Source organism: Bombina bombina, chromosome 12 (assembly GCF_027579735.1).
Source record: "Bombina bombina isolate aBomBom1 chromosome 12, aBomBom1.pri, whole genome shotgun sequence".
In the NCBI taxonomy this organism is placed as follows: domain Eukaryota; kingdom Metazoa; phylum Chordata; class Amphibia; order Anura; family Bombinatoridae; genus Bombina; species Bombina bombina.
This window is the reverse complement of record NC_069510.1, coordinates 25,652,417-25,673,689: the sequence shown is the minus strand read 5'-3', so window position 1 is coordinate 25,673,689 and position 21,273 is coordinate 25,652,417. Positions and strand designations below refer to the sequence as shown.

The 21,273-nt window shown below is 38.9% G+C and overlaps 1 protein-coding gene across 2 annotated transcripts in view; it reads left to right on the top strand.

The window, feature by feature from the left end:
* The first annotated feature begins 1,283 nt into the window (after positions 1 to 1,283).
* Positions 1,284 to 21,273, top strand: part of RALGPS1 (Ral GEF with PH domain and SH3 binding motif 1) — a 1,173,485-nt gene continuing 1,153,495 nt past the window's right edge. The window contains exon 1 of one of the 2 annotated variants that reach the window (XM_053695590.1): positions 1,284 to 1,371. The gene's annotated coding sequence lies outside the window, so the exon portion shown is untranslated. The remainder of the gene's footprint in view (positions 1,372 to 21,273) is intronic. The other variant, XM_053695591.1, reaches the window with a different exon arrangement.

The window sequence follows — 21,273 nt, the reverse complement described above, 5'->3', positions numbered from 1 at the left end:
TACCCATGTGTGAGAAGCAATACTCCATTCATACTCCTGAGTCCTTACTATCCATGTGTGAGAAGCAATACTCCATGCATACACCTTACTACACAAGTGTGAGAAGCAATACTCCATGCATACTCCTGAGTCCTTACTACCCATGTGTGAGAAGCAATACTCCATGCATACTCCTTACTACCCATGTGTGAGAAGCAATACTCCATGCATACTCCTTACTACCCATGTGTGAGAAGCAATACTCCATGCATGCTCCTGAGTCCTTACTACCCATGTGTGAGAAGCAATACTCCATGCATACTCCTTACTACCCATGTGTGAGAAGCAATACTCCATTCATGCTCCTGAGTCCTTACTACCCATGTGTGAGAAGCAATACTCCATGCATACACCTTACTACACATGTGTGAGAAGCAATACTCCATGCATACTCCTTACATACTCAGTCCAGTCCTGATGTTATCTAAAGCTGCCAAAGACCAATCCTACACTAAATACAAATCTGAGTGAGGCAAAGATGGTTCTGTCCTGCAACTGGCTTTTGCCCACCTGGCAAATGCCCTTTATACCCTATTAGTAGTCCCAGTCTGCTCTTGGATTATTTTGAGACAGTAACACTGGGAATAATTTATTTGTCTGATAGCTAATTTATCTAATCACATATACAGTAGGAGTTTTTTTAACTATTGCTTTAGTAATGTTTATTGTATAATATTGCCTATGCATAATATTAGTTTATGTTTATTTATATAACTGTATTACATTTACAGAGTCACTTTCATATATAGATAGATTTATGGAGTCTCATGAGTTTCAGAGGTACCAAATGTGTCTTAAAAAGTAATATAGGGAACCTGATGGCTTATGATGTAAATATTTTAATATTAGAACAATTAATGATCAGGTGATGAAACTACATAAAATGAGGCATTGACTGCTGAGCTAAAACACATTTGTTGTGTGAAAATATAAAATGTCAATATTTATATTTGTGTGCATCACAGAAAATGAAGCTATGGATGTCCAGGATATATTAATATGAAATAAAATAATTCATTAACGTCTATTAATAAATATTAAGTGATACAAAGAAACATTAAATCCTCGTCCAATCACGAGCATCCGCCTCACACTTCACATAGGGAGATGCTTCGTAGAGAAAAGCACCTGCGCACTTCTCCAGACAGTATCATTTGCATATCCCTCATCTCCCTCCTTTCTATTGGTCGAACCTCTACAATGAGTTTTCTGATTGGTCCACTATCCTGTCACTCGTCTCCGCACCTGACGCTTCCTCAATGTGTCGGAACTGCCATGTTGCTGCAGTGGGAATAAATGTCCGGGGAGCTAGGGATATCGGCGGCTGGCGAGGTGAGTGTGCCCGGTGTGTGAGTGGGAGGGCCCAGCCCCCTGCAGTTCCGCACACTTGGGGAGATAAAGCACACTGTAATGCGGGAATAGCGTGGGCTGCCGTGGGTACACTCACTATATCCAACCAGTGACTCATTATTGCCACTCACCCATTTCTATATGAAAATTTTATTTCCACTCGTGATTCCTTTCCACGCAATATATATGTTATACATTGTTTCCACGCGCAATCTTTGTATTGACGTGTTTTTTTGTTTTGCCACACGCAACCTATCTAAGCTGTTATTTCCAAATATGTGCTGTGGGGTATTATTTTAATTGCACGGTTGTTAATGACATATTTCCACTCGCATTTATTTATTGAGGTATTTTTCATTCAATTTTTTTTTAAAGAATATTTGCATTTCCCATTAACCTTTTTCTTTCACATAATCCACTGAAAGTGTAAATACAAAGAGATGTATTTATTAAATATTTTATTTCCACTCATAATCTGTTTATTAAGTTTATTCCCACTCAAAATAGGTCATTATTTACACACTCATATTTAATTTCTCAATATAGTGTATCCCCACTCAATATGTGTCATTATTTACAAGTTGTACTTATTAATATAGTAGTGAAAGTGTACTCCCACTCAAAATTAATTCCATGTATTATTTACACACCCACATTCTGATTATTAATGCACTATTGGATATATATTCCCACTCAAAATGTATGTCAATATTCACATGCCCACATTCTATTTATTTATGTAGTATTGAAAGTGTAAATCCCACTCAAAATATATGCATTTATTTACAAACTGACACTATTATTAGATCAACTTGTGTAATTATTGTCATTATTACTAATGTGTTCCTGCCACTCAAAGTGTATTTTTAGACAGTGTGTTTTCACTTGCATTTTATGCAATGTGTACAGTCTATTTATTAATTTATTAGTAGTGTTTTCCCACTCAGAATTTGTTGTAGTTATTTATACAGATGCAGACATTTTCTTAGTGCATATTCTCATTCATTATCTATTTATTAAGGTTTTATCCGTTCCGTTATTGTATACGTAATCTGTTGATTATTTTTACATTCTATTAAAGTCGACTGTCCACTTATGAAGCGCAGTCACGTGAATGTAATATTTACATTAAACAATATTTATTGACATGTTGATTAATTAATTTCTTCATATATCTTACGTTTATACTAATTAAAGGACATTATCAGTGTAGTGTTTCTAAGTCTGTTAGAATCAACATACAGTATTTATAAACTTTCCAGTAAAAGTTGCCTCTTGTTTAGTGATAACAATTGCTGTTTATACACGCTACTCTACGGTTGCAAGCACGTGTATTTCCACTTGTATGTCCTCTGTGGAGCAATGTTTGTTTACTCAGAACATGTGTCATTGGTAAATGTGTACTCCTGTATATATGTGTGTGTATGTATATCTCCTTTTTTGTTTTTGTTTTTTTTTTGGGGGGGGGGCAGTTTTGTGTGTGTTGTCCCCATGACTTTTTTAAAGGGCATACCACACAGCTAAAATTCAAGTTAATATTAAGCTACAAATTAGCTAATATTACTTTTTTTATGTTTGTTGCACAAATAAACATTAAATCAGTTTGTTAAATTAGCTGAAGTAACATTTATAAATAACAGAAAGTGTTACAGTATTGCAAATAAAATGTAATGTGGAGAACATAAATGGATGGGTATATATATATATATATATATATATATATATATATATATATATGTGTATGTTTTTATATTTGCATCTGTAAAATGGGACAGCTTGGAGAAGGAATGGGTTACGTGTAAGGAGCAATATCTTATGTCATTTACACTATAATTACATGTCATAACACAGCTTATACATGCAACCTTAAAGGGACATTAAACCCAAATTTTTTCTTTCATAATTCAGACAGATAATACAATTTAAACAACATTCCAATTTACTTCTATTATCTAATTTGCTTCATTCTTTAGATATCCTTTGTTAAAGAAATAGCAATGCACACGGGCAAGCCAATCACAGGAGGCATCTATGTGCAGCCACCAATCAGAAGCTACTGAGCCTATCTAGATATGCTTTTCAGGAAAGAATATCAAGAGAATGAAGCAAATTAGATAATAGAAGTAAATTAGAAAGTTGTTTAAAATGGTATTCTCTATCTGAATCATGAAAGAAAAAAAATTGCGTTTAATGTCATTTTTTTGTAATTTTAATTCTTTTCTGTACATAACAATAAACGTGTTCTTCACAGAAAGTTTTGCCAGCCGGGTGGCATTCTGAAGTAGCTGGGTGGGGGCAGGGAAATATTTTCTAATATTATACAATTGTTTGCTATCTTAAGCACAAATTAATTGAATCATTTAACATAAATGTATTTATTGATAATTTGTGCAATAAAAAAATAAGCATTTTTAATATTAGCTAATGTTAGCTTAATATTGGCTAAAATTTTAGCCGGGTGGTGGGTAAAATCAGCTGGGTGGTGCACCCTCTAAATAGGTCCTGGTGAAGAACACTGAATAACAATAGTTAGAAATAAATACCTAGTCCATCAATTCAACTATTGACTTAAAGGGTCATGAAACCCACATTTTTTCTTTCATGGTTTAGAAAGAGTATGTGACTTTAAACAACTTTCTAATTTACTTCTATTATCTAAATTGCTTCATTCTCTTGATATCCTCTGCTGAAAAGCATATCTAGATAGGCTCAGTAGTTGCTGATTAGTGGTTGTACATATATGCCTCGTTTGATTGGCTCACCCATGTGCACAACTATTTCTTCAACAAAGAATATCTAAATAATGAAGCAAATTAGATAATAGAAGTAAATTGGAAAGTTGTTTGAAATTGTATTCTCTAGCTGAATCATGAAAGAAATTTTTTGGGTTTAGTGCCCCTTTAAAGGACCAGTAAATACAGTACATTTGCATTATTAACAAATGCATGATAAAAAGACAATGCAGTAGCACTTAGTCTAACCTTCAGTTGAGTAAAAGATTTTTTGTTCTGACTAATTTCAGTTATGTCTATTTCCACTTCCCCTGTATCATGTGACAACCATCAGCCAATCACAAATGCATATAGGTATTTTCTGTGAATTCTTGCACATGCTCAGTAGGAGCTGGTGACTCAAAAAGTATAAATATAAAAAGACTGTGCACATTTTGTTAATGGAAGTAAATTGTAAAGTTGTTTAAAATTGCTGCTCTATCTGAATCATGAAAGTTTAATTTTGACTTGTGTACCTTTTAAAAGCATGCGTTGCCAATTGGTTAATCTAAAATTAACAGTTGGCACACAGCTGTGGCAAAGGCTTCACAGTGACACACGCATGGTGCTGCAGTGTCAGAGAAGGTACAGTACTATAATGTATGTATTTACTTGTCACCGGCCTCCTCCTGTCAGTTGATCTCTGCCCACAAGCCTGTGTTGAGTTCTATAACATGGGGGCTGCCATGTTGTAACTTAGGGTATAAAAAGGAGGGTGGTACAGAGCGCCTACCCACCAAGGCTAAGGTGGCTAAAATTGGGTATATTTAATGGCTATATTTAAAGTGATGGTAAACTCTCCCCTTTTTAAAATCAGATCTGGAATGTAAGCGCTATTTTAGATGGAGTTTAATTCATTAGCTGTAATGAAGATGCGCTATAACTTAGTTATTAATATAGATATGAAATTCAAATACCCCACGTTACAAAACCCACTTCAAAAGTCAATTTTCCTGTACGCGAAATGATTGAATTACTCTCCCATCAATGCTCTAGCTACAACAAAAGTGCCAGATGGGGAGAGCGCTGATTGGACAACAATTCAATCTGTTAGCTCACAGAAAATTTTACTTTTGAAGTGGGCGGAGGAGCATGCAGTATTTCAATTTCATATCTATATTAATAACTAAGTTATACTGCATCTTCATTACAGCTAATGAATTAAACTTCATCTAAAATAGCGCTTACATTCCAGATCTGATTTTAAAAAGGGGAGAGTTTAACATCACTTTAATGAAATCCAACTGTGTTATACAACTGTCCAACATAATTAAAAATACAATATACATAAAAATACAATATAATATACACGTAAAATCATGGATTCATGTGTAAACAATGTTAAATAGCAGTCCTAAAAACAGCTGATACTAAAAACAAATATTAATACAATAGGGTTATAGCAGAATGAACGTTATGACATATCCCTAATATAAAGACTCTCAAAGAGCGTATCGTTAGGTACACCTAATAAGGACTGGCCTTGAAGCGGTGGAAAAAATGTGGAAATTTAAAGATACAAAAAAGTGTCCAAAGTTACTAAAAAAAAGTGGAGCCATATGTAAAACGTGAGCAGAAATCCAAAGATATAAAATAGCAAATAGTGAAAAAAGATGCCAAAAATATGTGAAGATAAAAATAAAAACGAATGAAAAATAGAGCTACTTGTGTCTGGATAATCCCAATGTGTCCAAAATAGATTCCTTGGGTTTCCTAGAAATCCTTGGGGAAATCCTGAAGTGTCCTGTAAAAATAAGTCACAATGGTGCAGAATATCTGAACCACCTTTGTATAGTATTGGGAATAGGCTTACCAGAGTGTGTCATCGCGTTTCGACCCCTATAAGTAGGTCTTTATCAAGACTATGAGTCTATTTTGGACACATTCGGATAATCCAGACACAGCAAGTTCTATTTTTCATTCATTTTTATTTTTTATCTTCACATATTTTTGGCATATTTTTATACTATTTGCTTTTTTATACTTTTGGATTTCTGCTCACGTTTTACATATGGCTCCACTTTTTTAAGTAACATAAGCCACTTTTTTAACCCCCTTAACGACCAACGACGTACAGGGTACGTCCTACAAAAAGTCCTTAACGATCAAGGACGTACCCTGTACGTCGTTGGTGTTTCCAAGCGGTGGAAGCGATCCTGATCGCTTCCAGCCACTTTCATGTTATTGCAGTGATGCCTTGATATTGAGGCATCCTGCAATAACATGTTTTAGCCATCCGATGCATAGAGAGCCACTCTGTGGCCCTCTCTGCATCGGACATCGATGCCCACGATAGTTGGTGGGAGCTGTTACAGGGAGGCGGGTGGGCGGCCATCCATGAGGGAAGTTCATCAACATTATTTATGGCAAACTGGGTACTGGCAGACAGCTGCCAAGATGGCGCACAATAAGGTAGAGGCAGAGGGTTAGAGAGCTGTTTGGGGGCTAAGGGGGTCGATCCTACACAGCAGAATATGTTGGGGTTTTGAAAAAAAAAAAAAAGATACCTTTTATTTTAGTACTGGCAGACTTTCTGCCAGTACTTAAGATGGCAGGGACAATTGTGGGGTGGGGGAGGGAAGAGAGTTGTTTGGGAAGGATCAGGGGGTGGGATGTTTCAGGTGGGAGGCTGATCTCTACACTAAAGCTAAAATTAACCCTGCAAGCTCCCTACAAGCTACCTAATTAACCCCTTCACAGCTGGGCACAGGGCCGCCACTAGAAATTTTGGGGCCCCTGACTCAACCATTGATCAGGGCCCCCCCCCCTCCTTTGACATGTGCAATTTTTGACCAAGTGACTAAAACGTATATGCACTTTATTCTTAATTGTCTATTTAAACTTGGAAATGTTGTAAAGGTAGTAACATACACAGACACACTCATACACTGAAACACACAAACACACTCACACATAAGGATTCACATATAGACACTCTAGCAGACACGCAAAGAAACCCAAACAGACACTTAGCACTTGTTTACATTGAACTGACAAGTAATGAGGTAAACTACAGTTTTGTAAAAAAAAGGAGATTTAGAAAACAAAATATGGAGTTCTGATTATCTTTTTGTAAAGGAAGATGACAACTAAATTATGACAACAGCATGCAGTGGCTGAAAGGAAGGTCCCTGAACTGCCTAAACAATAATTTAAAGGTTAAATGGTGGAGTGGTTACTTCCGGAAAGGTCTTGTTAGTCTCAAAGTCTGTAGAAAGATGTGAATAATTAGTAGTAAGGTCAAAATGTCCTAAAAAGGAACAGACAATGGACACACACACACAAACTCAAACTTGCACATACACCCAAGGAAACACTGTCAGAGACAGCCTCAGAAAACACACAAAGACATAAGCACACATACACACACAGAGACACCCACAGAAAACACACAAAGACATACACACACACACACACACACAGAAAGACATACATACACACACCCTCACTGAGACATCCACAGAAAACACAGACATACATACATACACACAAACACCCTCACAGAAACACCCATAGAAAAAGCTCAGACATATGCACACACCCTCACAGACATCCACAGAAAATGCACAAAGACATACACACCCACCCTCACAGAGAGACCCACAGATAAAAAATACATACACATAGAGACACAAACCAAAGCACAAAGACATAAACACATAAACCCACAGAAACACTCACATGAGGAAACATTTATGCACCTTGCATCCCCTAAATCAACAGTGTGTGACATGCATGATAAAAAAAATGCAGAAATTAAGAGATCACTTTTTAAAGAATCATATTTGTAAATGTGCAAACAAAAATAATTCTGTGAATTCAAAATTGTACATGAGCTGGGTAGATGGCTAGATGAAGAAAAGTACCTTTAAAAGGTTGACATATGTTTGTTTTTTTCCCATTTTCCCCAACCAAGAGCACCACTTCAAATATAGTGTACAAATTTTCCCATCTGTCAGCTGTACTTATGGATTTTGAAAATGCTGTACTCTATATGGTCTTGGTGGGACCATAAGCTGTGGTACTCATACCATTAGATCTGGTTAAATGCAGGATTTAGGCTTGTTGGTATGTATTTCAAAACTAAGTCAGCTGTAGTGTAAACTGAACAGTTTTAAGTTAACCTGTCTCATTTCAAACACTGAGCAATCTTAGTCTGAGAGTATAAAATTTTATGCAGATGTAAAAATCTTAGATAAAATGCCTCCTTGCATCTGGAAAGTCCTTGCATAAAGGGGCAGTAAACTGGAATGTTATATATATATATATAAAATGCATATCTGCCAAAAGGGCATCCACCATTTGTGTATTGAGGAGGAAACATTTCTGCATGGTTTTAAATATAGAATTTCTACAGCATTGCCAAATAATCATAAATACACTGCTGTTAAAAAAAAAAAAATGTTTTTATAGACCCCTGGCCCCACCATACAACTACTACCACACTGAAGTTACAATCCAAAATTACACAAAGAAATAAAAAACATTTGCTAAGTAAGTCCTACCTCCTCTTCAAATGAAAGTGATCTGCCGTCTGACTCAGGCACACACTGTACAAAGTGCCAAGTCTGTCTCACACTGAGCATAGTGGTTTAGTGCAAACTAAGAAATCCTCTCAAATGCTAATACTTTACTACTTGTAATAACATTTCCCATGATCAATTAGCACTCTGCTGTAGTACCCACTGGTGGCTGCCAAAATTTAAAAAAAAAAAAAATTTTTTTTTTTTTTTTTTAGTTCTTGCCTCATGGGGCCCCCCTGGCTCATTGGGCCCCTGACAGGAGTCACCCCTGTCACCCCCTGATGGCGGCCCTGGGCCTGGGCATAATACAAGTTTGGTGCGCAGCGGCATTTAGCGGCCTTTTAATTGCAAAAAGCAACGCCAAAGCCATATATGTCTGCTATTTCTGAACAAAGGGGATCACAGAGAAGCACTTACAACTATTTGTGCCATAATTGCATGAGCTGTTGGTAAATAATTTCAGTGAGAAACCTAAAGTTTGTGAAAAAGTGAAAGTTTTTTTTTATTTGATCGCATTTGGCGGTGAAATGGTGGCATGTAATATACCAAAATGGGCCTAGATCAATACTTTGGGTTGTCTACTACACTACAGCTAAAATTAACCCTACAAGCTTCCCTATTAACCCCTTCACTGCTGGGTATAATACACGTGTGGTGCACAGCGGCATTTAGGGGCCTACTAATTACCAAAAAGCAACGCCAAAGTCATATTAGTCTGCTAATTCTGAACAAAGGGGATCCCAGAGAAGCATTTACAACCATATATGCCATAATTGCACAAGCTGTTTGTAAATAATTTCAGTGAGAAACCTAAAGTTTGTGAAAAAGTTAACGATTTTTTTTATTTGATCGCATTTGGCGGTGAAATGGTGGCATGAAATATACCAAAATGGGCCGAGATCAATACTTTGGGTTGGCTTCTAAAACAAATATATATTCATGTCAACGGATATTCAGGGATTCCTGACAGATATCAGTGTTACAAAGTTACTATCGCTAATTTTGAAAAAAAAGAGGTTTGGAAATAGCAAAGTGCTACTTGTATTTATTGCCCTATAACTTGCAAAAAAAGCAAAGAACATGTAAACATTGGGTATTTCTAAACTCAGGACAAAATTTAGAAACTATTTAGCATGGGTGTTTTTTTGGTGGTTGTAGATGTGTAACAGATTTTGGGGGTCAAAGTTAGAAAAAGTGTGTTTTTTCCATTTTTTTCATCATATTTTATATATATTTTTTTATGGTAAATTATAAGATATGATAAAAATAATGGTCTCTTTAGAAAGTCCATTTAATAGCGAGAAAAACAGTATATAATATGTGTGGGTACAGTAAATGAGTAAGAGGAAAATTACAGCTAAACACAAACACAGCAGAAATGTAAAAATAGCCTTGTTCCCAAACGGTCAGAAAATGGATAAGTGCTATGGTCCTTAAGGAGTTAAGTAACTTTTTAAAGTAACTTTGGACATTTTTTTTTGTATCTTTAAATTTCCAAATATTTTTCCACCGCTTCAAGGCCAGTCCTTATTAGATGTACCTAACGATACGCTCTCTGAGAGTCTTTATATTAGGGATATGTCATAACGTTCATTCTGCTATAACCCTATTGTATTAATATGTTTTTAGTATTGACTGTTTTTAGGACTGCTATTTAACATTGTTTACACATGGATACATGTTTTTAATGTATATTATATTGTACTGTTATGTATATTGTATTTTTAATTACGTTGGACAGTTGTTTAACACAGTCGGATTTCATTAAATATACCCAATTTTAGCCACATTAGCCTTTTGTGTAGGCGCTCTATACCACCCTCCTTTTCATACTCTTTTGTATGGTTTGCTAGGAAAATCTCTGTATAGAGCTAAAGGTGTGTTTTTTCCTAGCGCTTAGTCTCACATTTTATCACGTTATAACTTAGGTTACCTTCTCTGCTGTGGCCAATTAGAGGGACAGTTATAAATATGTCACTAGAGTGTGCAGCCAATGGATGTGTGGAATAGAACAGTGTTAATCACTTTCACGTCTAACAGGAACTGAAAAGCTCACCATTTCAGAATGGAATTACAGGAAAAGGGGACAAAATAAATAAAATATATTGTAAAATACAATATAAAATATATTGTAAAGTTTATATATATATATATATATATATATATATATATATATATATATATATCTGATAAAGGACGGCACTCACTGGTCTTTCCAAAGTGTACTTTTAATAGAAAAAAAGTGACGTTTCAGGGACACACTCCCCTTCCTCATTTTATCATTTTATATTACCATCTCAAACTGTTTAATGTCCCTTTTAAACCTGCAAATGATTCAAATGAGAAACCCCCTTTCAACTTAATTGAAATTTAAAGTTAAAGTGTTTTAAAATGCAGCCTTTTTAATGACCAATGAATCTGCTCAATGCTGCACACTCCCTTTTCTCCTGGGACTCTGTATGGAACAATGAATGTGCTAAGCGCAGCGGTATTGCTGTGTATTTACTGCCACTCTTAGCAAACGTATTATGCTACACAGAGTCCCATATAGGGCCAGATTACTAGTGGAGCGGAAAATTGCGAGCGAGATATTTGCGATCCACTCGTAATACCAGCGCACGCAATTGTGCGCTGGTATTTAAAGTGACCTGCAACGGAAAGCTTTGCGATCAATAGAGCTCGCTTCGATAGGTTCCAATGGGAGCCTCGTTCTCATACCGCGAGACACGGCTAAAAGCCTAGCGCAGTGAGGGGGTAAGTAGCGCAGCAGATTTAAATGTATATGAATTAGGGCTGGGCAATATGGGCAAAAAATAAAACTGCAATTTTCTTACAAATGACTGACACCCTAATTTTTCATTAAAAAAATTATTTAGAACTACAGAATCTTAATGTACATGTTTCTCAATGTCCAGTACACTCTGGGAGCATAAAAATACAAACCACTTATGTGTGTGTGTGTATGTATATATGCTGCACTCACTACCAGATGTGTACAAGACCGGCCCCAACACCTAATACAAGTCGCACTCCCTTGCTTCCCCTCTGGCCGCTTCCAAGCTTTTAATCAGCTTCTTGATCTTCCATATCTCCACGTTCCTATCTGCAGCACTCGGGTCGTCCGCCATCTTCTCTCCTCCTGCTCTCTACAGCCACGCTGTGCAGCAGAAACAAGACAAATGGTTAGTCAGGCGATACCAGCTGCAACTCGCACTATTAGATGTAGATTCCCTGCAAGCAGGCAGCAGCCTTTACCTGTGCCTTATCGCCGGTTCTCAATGGAGGTGGCTCAGGCTCCCAGCTATGACGTAGAAACCGGCTTCTCTTCTCTTTCTCAGTCGCCGCTCCATGTGTTGCAATTCAAAGCCTGTTCACATGCGGCGAGTGATGTCACTTCCCGCCGACAGCACTTTCATACAATGTGTGCATACCTGCTTGTTCACACACATACAGCATAATACAATTCCATATTTACAGGTTGGACATATCTCCTGTACGTCATAGGGGGCGGGGCTAAAAAATTGCATAAACCGCGAAAAAACGTGCAGCCCTAATATGAATATATATTCATGTGTTTACATGTGTATATACACATAACACATAAATATATATGTATCTAAGCACATACATATATATTTATAGAGAACACACAGTCCCCATGGTCCGCTATGTAAACGCACTTTTCATTGCCGTCTTTTTTTTCTAATACCCCCACACCCGCACACTTTAATCCCTAAAAACAGCTTAGTGCAGTTTTTTAAAAAGAAAGGAAAGAAAAAAAGCTTCAGTTTTTTTTCGAAAAGGGACCTCATATTTTATTTTGGGGGCAATTTGGGGGACATTTTAAAAATTAACCAGAGGTCTGACCTCTGGTTAGTTTTTTTGAGTGCCATTTGTAATGGCTGGTTATTTATCGCGCACCTGTAAACGTCCAAATTAGCCCTTTTTACGGACACGCGGTAAATAAGCGCTCCAGTTATAATCTAGCCCATAATGTTTTAATTGCGTCACATATACGGATTGCATTTTGCCTTCTTTACACAAAACGGAGTAAGAGAAAAATTAGGGGAAACAATTGGCTAGTCATAAAATTCTAACCGGTAAATTACAAAAAGACTTGCCTGATATACATTAATGTGATTATCTGTGGTAAAGGAATTGAAAGGGGCTTTCTTATTTGGAATGTTTACTATCCTCTTAAACACATAGTTAAAGTTAGCTTCAGAGCAGCAATGCATGCTACTTGGAGCTAGGTAAACTTATCATGTGAGCCAATGACAAGAGGTGTATAGGTGCAGCTACCAATCAGCAGCTAGCTCCCAGTAGGGCATTGCTGCTCCTAAGCCTACCTAGGTATGCTTTTTTTTAACAAGGCATACCAAGAGAATGAGGTAAATATGTTAATAGATGCAAACTGAGCAGTAAAGTCAAAATTACACAGAGCAAAAAGGCCTTTACAATTAATTTTATTATCATCTTCGTGTCCTTTGTTGAAGAGCATACCTATTGAAATATGTTTTGTGATTCATATTATTATAATATAGTGTAAAACAAATCCCTTGTCAGGTGTGTATTTTGTGTTTATCTCTCTCTCTCTCTATATATATATATATATATATATACAAAATACACACCTGACAAGGGATTTGTTTATATATATCAATACAGGTGGCCCTCGGTTTACAACGTTTCAATTTACACAGTTTCAGAATAACAACCTTTTTTCCAGTCATGTGACTGCTATTGAAAAGCATTGAGAAGCAGTGCATTGATTAAAATAGCCTAGCCAGTAGGTGGAGCTGTCCGCTTGTGTTGCAGCAAAGCCAAGCAAGCTGAAATTAATCAGTTTAACCAGACCTGAGTTATCGAGCAGATTTTAAAGGAACATGCATAGAAAGAACTGTTTGCAGAAAAATGCAAGTGAAGTCTGTGTTGTGTGATTATTTTATTAGGTTTATAATGCTGTTTAGCAAATGTTTTTGTTCATTTAACTTACTTTAATTATATATTCTGTGTTGTGTGATTATTTTATTAGGTTTATAATGCTGTTTAGCATTTAAAGTCTTCATTTCAAAGCTTTAAAAAAATGTATTAGCTGTTATTTATGACAATTTTGAGAGGGGCCTGGAACCTAACTCCCTCATTTCCCACATTTACAACGTTTCAATTTACACAGTTTCAGAATAACAACCTTTTTTCCAGTCATGTGACTGCTATTGAAAAGCATTGAGAAGCAGTGCATTGATTAAAATAGCCTAGCCAGTAGGTGGAGCTGTCCGCTTGTGTTGCAGCAAAGCCAAGCAAGCTGAAATTAATCAGTTTAACCAGACCTGAGTTATCGAGCAGATTTTAAAGGAACATGCATAGAAAGAACTGTTTGCAGAAAAATGCAAGTGAAGTCTGTGTTGTGTGATTATTTTATTAGGTTTATAATGCTGTTTAGCAAATGTTTTTGTTCATTTAACTTACTTTAATTATATATTCTGTGTTGTGTGATTATTTTATTAGGTTTATAATGCTGTTTAGCATTTAAAGTCTTCATTTCAAAGCTTTAAAAAAATGTATTAGCTGTTATTTATGACAATTTTGAGAGGGGCCTGGAACCTAACTCCCTCATTTCCCATTGACTTACATTATAAACTGGGTTTCAATTTACAACGGTTTCGATTTACAACCATTCCTTCTGGAACCTAACCCCGGCGTAAACTGAGGGCTACCTGTATACCGCACAAGTGAGGGGTTTATTAGCGAAAATCTGTAAATTCAAATTTGTAGCCATTGCTAATCAGTAGAGCTGCAACAACAAATCGATATAATTGATTATGAAAATAGTTGTCAATGAATCTTATAATCGATTAGTTGGTCTGTGCACGGCACCAACTGCTTCAGTCCATTGAGCTCCTGCACTTGGTACTGTGTTTTATGGTTATGCCCTTAGCCTAAAGGACATCTACAGACTTTTCACTTGTTCAGGACAGTATAAGTTTACAACTACTCCTGGCTTATGTGCAACCCTGAAATAATATCGGAGTCATTATTTGTATTGTTTATAATAAATCAGGTGATTTAGGACTATGCTTTGCTTGATATAGTGCTTAGCTTGTTATTTACACCTAGATTGATGGGATTTGTTATTTGAATTGAGGTGGACTATTATCTGTTTGCACAATTATTAGTGGATCGCTTATTATTGCTGATTAAATATGTACTGTATAGATGAATGTGTAAGGCTTTGTCCTGTTATTGATATATAGTCCTTTTTTTATATATATATTTTTAATTTAATTGTAATATGTACCAAATTCAACCTCTATAAGTGAAACCCTACTTATGCATCTCAGACACCTCAACACCATATGAGCGCCTCCTCTCTGCTGCAAACGAAATAGCTGCAAAAAGAGAGCCAGCCTCAGCCCTGAGCATGTGGTCATGTTGACATTTTTGCATTTTAATGCAAAGTTTCTGAAAGAGTGAATAACAGAATGTTATAACCAGTGATAGTCTAACTCATTCGAAACAGTTCTAGTTTTTTTTTTTTTTTGCTTGATTATAAAAAATTATTCTGCTGCTTAAAAATTGGACAAACAGTTGTGTTAATGTAACGTTTTAGGGGCCAATTTATCAAACAGTCAATCGGCCCCAATGCATCTGTTTCCGTGCGAGCCTTTAGGCTCGCCGGAAACAGGAGTTAAAAGCAGCGGACTTAAGACCGCTGCTCCTTAACTCATACGCCTCCTCTGAAGCGGCGGACAACAATCCGCCCCTATCATGTACGATCTGGTTGATTGACACCCCCTGCTAGCGGCCAATCTGCAGGGGTCGGCATTGCACAAGCAGTTTGCCAGAACTGCTTGTACAATGTTAAATGCAGACAGTGTATGCTGTCAGCATTCAGCTATGTCTGCCAGACATTGATAAATCAGCCCCTCTGTCTGAAGTTTATATTTGTACGCTCAGTTTGTGGATTTTATTTAAAATATAGGATTTTTTTTTTTTTATCCGATTAGTCGATTAATCAAAATAATAATCGTCCGATTAGGAAAATAATCATTAGTTGCAGCCCTACACCAATGGTTAGACTCTTTGTCTAATTCCATCTGTCTCCTATGTAGGCTTCTCCCCTCCATGTGTATAGTGATGAGCAACACTCATGCAGTGCATGTGAATATTCCCTGTCATTTATTCACACAAGTGAATAATAACGTGTGAGCACATTTGAGGAGGTACAAAGTAAGCTATGTGCTTACCTCCAATTAAGTCAAATACGGATGAGTTACTCTCATATACACACACACTCATACATACTCACACACACTCATACATACTCACACACACTCATACATACACACACACACACACACACACACACACACCCTCGCTGATGCATATACACACACACTCATACATACTCACACACACTCATACACACACACACACACCCTCGCTGATGCATATACACACACACACACACACCCTCGCTGATGCATATACACACACACTCACACACACTCATACATACTCACACACACTCATACATACTCACACACACTCATACATACACACACACACACACACACACACACACCCTCGCTGATGCATATACACACACACTCATACATACTCACACACACTCATACACACACACACACACCCTCGCTGATGCATATACACACACACACACACACCCTCGCTGATGCATATACACACACACTCACACACACTCATACATACTCACACACACTCATACATACTCACACACACTCATACATACACACACACACACACACACACACACACCCTCGCTGATGCATATACACACACACTCATACATACTCACACACACTCATACACACACACACACACACACCCTCGCTGATGCATATACACACACACACACACACCCTCGCTGATGCATATACACACACACTCACACACACTCATACATACTCACACACACTCATACATACTCACACACACTCATACATACACACACACACACACACACACACACCCTCGCTGATGCATATACACACACACTCATACATACTCACACACACTCATACACACACACACACACCCTCGCTGATGCATATACACACACACACACACACCCTCGCTGATGCATATACACACACACTCACACACACTCATACATACTCGCACACACTCATACATACTCACACACACTCATACATACACACACACACACACACACACCCTCGCTGATGCATATACACACACACTCATACATACTCACACACACTCATACACACACACACACACCCTCGCTGATGCATATACACACACACACACACACACCCTCGCTGATGCATATACACACACACTCACACACACTCATACATACTCACACACACTCATACATACTCACACACACTCATACATACACACACACACACACACACACACACACACCCTCGCTGATGCATATACACACACACTCATACATACTCACACACACTCATACACACACACACACACCCTCGCTGATGCATATACACACACACACACACACCCTCGCTGATGCATATACACACACACTCACACACACTCATACATACTCGCACACACTCATACATACTCACACACACTCATACATACACACACACACACACACACACACACACCCTCGCTGATGCATATACACACACACTCATACATACTCACACACACTCATACACACACACACACACCCTCGCTGATGCATATACACACACACACACACACCCTCGCTGATGCATATACACACACACTCACACACACTCATACATACTCACACACACTCATACATACACACACACACACACACACACACACACACACACACCCTCGCTGATGCATATACACACACACTCATACATACTCACACACACTCATACACACACACACACACCCTCGCTGATGCATATACACACACACACACACACCCTCGCTGATGCATATACACACACACTCACACACACTCATACATACTCGCACACACTCATACATACACACACACACACACACACACACCCTCGCTGATGCATATACACACACACACACCCTCGCTGATGCATATACACACACACACACCCTCGCTGATGCATATACACACACACACACCCCCTCGCTGATGCATATACACACACACACACACACCCTCGCTGATGCATATACACACACACACACCCTCGCTGATGCATATACACACACACACACACACCCTCGCTGATGCATATATACACACACACACACACACACACACACACACACACCCTCGCTGATGCATATACACACACACACACACTCTCATACATACTCACACACACTCATACATACACACACACTCATACATACTCATACATACTCACACACACTCATACATACTCATACATACTCACACACACTCATACATACACACACACACACCCTCGCTGATGCATATACACACACACACACTCTCATACATACTCACACACACACTTATACATACTCACGCACACTCAAACATACACATTCATTTACACACAAACACACACACTTATACATACTCACGCACACTCAAACATACACATTCATATACACACAAACACACACACACACACACACACTCTCATACATACTCACACACACTCATACATACTCACTCATTTACATACACACACAAATGCTCTCACTAATGCATACACACACCCACAAACGCCCTCACTGATACACACACACACACACACACATTCAAACATAAATATACACACACATGCATACATACCTACACACTCATACATACATAAACACCCACTCACATGCATACTAGGGCTGGGCGATATGGGCAAAAAAAAGATTTTTCTTTTAAATGACTATAACACCTTAAGTTTTTAATAAAAAATGTATTTAAGACTACAGAATCTTATTGCGCATGTTTCTCAATGTCCAATACACTCTGCAAGAATAAAAATACAAACCACATATGTGCGTGTGTGTGTGTACATATGTATATATATTCATAACCTACAGTATTATTTTATTACACTGTGAGTATGCATTTAACTTGCAGCACTAATGTTCTATTCAAAAAATAAGCAAGCTTCATAAAATACAGTAATATTCTTAGTTCCAGAGTGAGCAATCTCTGTGCCTGTAGTAATATTGCAAGTAATCATGCTCTATAGCATGCAGTAATATTCTATTTTGTGCAGTATATCATATAAGAACAAGCAAGCCCTGTGCAAGATGTAATATTATGTTATAAAGTAAGTAAGCTCTGCACCTAATGTTTTATTATAGACACCAGTCCCAAAACCTGCAGTAATAGTTTATTATAAAGCAAAACATCTCTGTCCTGTTCTATTGCTGGGCAAGGAAGTTCTGTATTCAATTATAGAATAACCAAGCTATGCACCCTGCAGTCATATCCTATGTCAGCTCTGTACCCCACGGTAATATTATAACAGAGGAACGGTCTATACCCTGCAGTAATTTAAAATAAGACAGATCTGTAGTACTGTACTCTGTGTAATTGCAATGGTGATCTATGCCAAGTGAGTCCCACTACACAACACTACCACAGTGACTTACCGGCCCCCCCAAGCAGCGTTTTCTTGTCCGGTGCAGCAGCAAGCACAGCGGCTCCCTCCCGCCATGAATAGAAAGCTGGCCAGCAGGATATACGGTCTGCGCACCCAAATACTTTAAATGGAGTATTTGGACGCGCAGACCGTGCATCCTGCTGGCCAGCTTTCTGTTCATGGTGGGAGGGAGCCGCTGTGCTTGCTGCTGCACCGGAGAAGAACACGCTGCTAGTCCATTCAGCACTGCATGGCCGGCTATCCCTCCAGCTAGATCCGACACGGCTGCCCCTGCCCCCCCTCAACCTGAACTCAGTCAGTCACCATGTGCTAGTACAGCACTGGTAAGTCACTGCCACCCCCCTTACCCGCATGTGGCCGCTGCAGAGACCTCCTGTACGTCATAGGTGACATCATAGTGGGAGGGGTTATAAATCGCCTACTCTTGCGGGTTTTTAAACCTCGGGGATTAATCGTGATTTTAAATCACATTTCTCCAACATTGGTGTGTCCGGTCCACGGCGTCATCCATAACTTGTGGGATATTCTCCTCCCCCACAGGGAAAGGCAAGGAGAGCACACAGCAAGAGCTGTCCATATAGTCCCTCCCAGGCTCCGCCCCCCCAGTCATTCTCCTTGCCGCTCTGAACAAGTAGCATCTCCCCGGGGATGGTGAGGAGTTTGTGGTGTTTAGTTGTAGTTTTTTATTCTTCTATCATCATCATCAGTTCCTAAGGTTTGCCTTTCTGGATGTGGCTCTCCCATTCGGACTAGCCACTGCTCCAAGGATTTTCACAAAGGTGCTCGGGTCCCTTCTAGCGGTTCTAAGACCCAGGGACATTGCAGTGGCACCTTACTTGGACGACATCCTAATTCAAGCGTCGTCTCTTTCAAAGACAAAGGCTCACACAGACATTGTTCTAGCCTTTCTCAGATCTCACGGGTGGTAGGTGAACATAGAAAAAAGTTCCCCGTCTCCGTCAACAAGAGTCCCTTTCTTGGGAACAATAATAGATTCTTTAGAAATGAAGATTTTCCTGACAGATGTCAGAGAGTCAAAGCTTCTAAACGCTTTTCAAGTTCTTCACTCTGTTCTACGGCCTTCCATAGCTCAGTGCATGGAAGTAGTAGGGTTTTTTGGTTGCAGCAATGGACATAGTTCCTTTTGCGCAAATTCATCTAAGGCCATTACAACTGTGCATGCTCAAACAGTGGAATGGGGACTATACAGACTTGTCTCCAGTGATTCAAGTAGATCAGAAGACCAGAGACTCACTCCGTTGGTGGCTGACCCAGGATCACCTGTCCCAGGGAATGAGCTTCCGCAGACCAGAGTGGTCATTGTCACGACCGACGCCAGTCTATTAGGCTGGGGCGCGGTCTGGGATTCCCTGAAAGCTCAGGGTCTATGGTCTCGGGACGAGTCTCTTCTACCGATAAACATTCTGGATCTGAGAGCGATATTCAATGCTCTCCGGGCTTGGCCTCAACTAGCAAAGGCCAGATTCATAAGATTCCAATCAGACAACATGACGACTGTTGCTTACTTCAACCATCAGGGGGGAACAAGGAGTTCTCTTGCGATGAGAGAGGTGACCAAGATCATCAAATGGGCGGAGGATCACTCCTGCCACCTATCTGCGATCCACATCCCAGGAGTGGAAAACTGGGAGGCGGATTATATGAGTCGTCAGACCTTTCATCCGGGGGAGTGGGAACTCCACCCGGAGGTGTTTGCCCAGTTGACCCAATTATGGGGCATTGCAGACATGGATCTGATGGCGTCTCGTCAGAACTTCAAGGTTCCTTGCTACGGGTCCAGATCCAGGGATCCCAAGGTGACTCTAGTGGATGCATTAGTGGCGCCTTGGACTTTCAACCTAGCTTATGCGTTTCCACCGTTCCCTCTCATTCCCAGGCTGGTAGCCAGGATCAAACAGGAGAAGGCCTCTGTGATTTTGATAGCTCCTGCATGGCCACGCAGGACTTGGTATGCAGACCTGGTGAATATGTCATCGGCTCCAC